Source organism: Octopus bimaculoides, chromosome 13 (assembly GCF_046866305.1).
Source record: "Octopus bimaculoides isolate indiv1 chromosome 13, ASM4686630v1, whole genome shotgun sequence".
Classification (NCBI taxonomy): domain Eukaryota; kingdom Metazoa; phylum Mollusca; class Cephalopoda; order Octopoda; family Octopodidae; genus Octopus; species Octopus bimaculoides.
Genome location: NC_142940.1, coordinates 10,182,905 through 10,185,404, shown reverse-complemented (window position 1 = coordinate 10,185,404; position 2,500 = coordinate 10,182,905). Strand labels below are relative to the sequence as shown.

General features: G+C 38.0%; 1 protein-coding gene across 1 annotated transcript in view; it reads left to right on the top strand.

The window, feature by feature from the left end:
* Positions 1-2,500, top strand: part of LOC149132808 (uncharacterized) — a 62,988-nt gene that overhangs the window by 16,794 nt on the left and 43,694 nt on the right. The gene's annotated exons all lie outside the window — the stretch shown is intronic.

Here is a 2,500-nt window from a genome sequence, read left to right as displayed (position 1 = left end):
ATGGGTGTGTACGAGGAAGGTACCGGAACTTTAAGGTTACCAAAAAAAGTTGCAAGAAATATAAATACGGATATTTACACACACACACACACACACACACACACACACACACACACACACACACACACACACACACACACACAACGATATTGACATAGCACATTTATCTCCACCGGATCTGGATCCGTACATGTGCAAAACAGCATCCGTTTGTATTAGTATGTAAGTGCACCCCCTCTCTCTCTCTCTCTCTCTTTCTCTCTTTATATATATAGATAGAGAGATAGATAGATAGAGAGGGAGAGAGAGAGAGAGATGGATACAACTCGAAGCATAAGTGTATGCAATTTTTGATATTTCATTAGCAGAAGTTACAAAGTGATTCACTAGGCTGGGAGTCTAGTTCATGGCACTTATCAAAATAATACACACATGTTTACACACACACACACACACACACACACACACACACATGCACACACACACACACACACACACACACACACACACATATCATCATTTCATGTGCTTGTAGTAATTAGTGTTCATTTTGCTCAGCTTTTGATTTAAACATTAACCGAAACTCGTGATGTTTTTACCATTTCAAAAAAGCCATAAAGTGCAGCTGCTGACATTTTTAATGTTAAAAAAAACAGCAGTTCATGTAAAACTGACTTGTCGTGAAAATGGTGCACTCCTTCTCACGTGACAAGCCGCTATGGAGTCAGACAGACAGTTGTTGTAGAAGGTCAGTAGTGGTAGAGTCATTTTACGAGTTCTCAGTTGAAGTCAGTGTCAGTTAGGTGATGTATGCGAGTTCGAGTTACTGTCAAAGTAGACGTTCCAAATTCAGCGATAGAACGATAGACAAGTCAAAGATAATAAGATGCAGTATACCGCCAGAACATAATAGTGGCCACAAGAAGATTACAGTGCCGATGACAACATACAAGTGGACGAGGATTCATGTCATAACAGTGGCGACAAGGATACAAACAATTCACGCGGACAATGTCGAAGAGAAAATTGTTTCCCGATATATATCAAGTAGGCACCTGAAAAAATAAACAATTCACACGAACGACGTTGAAAAAATTTTTCACGTGAAGAAATTAAAAACTTGACACAGGAGCAATAAATATTTTTGCTGTGCATATTTTACGAAAAATCCGCAAAACTATGGAAAATTTGTTAGAGGGTTTAGTTGAGTTGCAAAAAGAACAACAACAACAACTCAAAGAATTACTGCCAAAAGCAGTCCTACCCCCTTATTAAAATTAATTTGGCTGAAATTTTAAAGTGTTTGCATTATTTTGTCCAACCCCTGTATATATGTACACGCACACGTAACACATTCACACACACACACACACACTCATTTACCTGTATTACTTTGTATATCCTGATGCAGTTATACCTAAGAGAAAACAAACGAAGTTTATAAATAAGTTTGTCCAATTGTATTTTTTCCGAAGGTTAAATTCGCAAAATAAATATCTGAGTCATTTTACCTCTCTCACTTGGACTAATTTTGCCGTTCGTTTGTCATTGAAATAAGTAACGTAAATTGTATAGAAATGACGGGAGCAGAGTTAAATTACCAATGAGACCAATATCGTCTAATTATCTATCTTACATTACGTTTGATTAATTCCACTCTTTCTCTCTCTCTCTCTCTCTCTCTCCCTCCCCTCTCTCTCTCTCTCTCTCTCTCTCTCTCTCTCTCTCCCTATATATATATATATATATATATATATATATATATTCTCTGTTCCTACATATCTTTTCGCTCTCGCTTTGCTTGTGTTGCTCTCTCTCTCTCTCTCTCATTTTCTCTCTCCTCTTCTTATTTTTTCACTCTCTCACCTTCCTATCTCCCCCTCTGGTTTACAGCCATCAGGGTGAGAATGATAGCTTAGATTTCGAAATATCTTCCCTACCACAACTTTTAAACACTTCTCGACTAGTCAGACACGTGTTCTTCGCAACTTCCCTCGTTATACATGACAGGGTACACCTGGAAACAACCCTCGATTTATCATTGTCAGCATTCGAACAGACAACAGAAGACTCCACAAATTTCTTCACAGTTCGATGATTTCTTCCCAGGATCTTTGATGTTTCCAATGTCGTTTTTGCTTTTCCAAGCTCCGACACAACGGTGGACTTTTTATTTGATGTTAAATCATGGTTTTGATCCATAACAACACTTTTATTGAGCACTTGCCTAATAATTTAGGACAGTAAAATTATTGTTGTTTCACGAAAATGGTCGCCTTTTTTTACGTCTGTGCGGATCCAATTAATTTTACTACAATATGCGCAGGCAGATGTCGCCATCATTCGGTGAAAAAAATATCTGGATTCGAACGAATAAATATTCTGTTATTTGGAAACAACAGAGCTGCCTAATGATTTGACACGCAATGTATGTGGTGTTTGACTACTCCTTACACAGAGTTTGACCACCTCCTGCACTTACACCTTAGCTCTATCATGG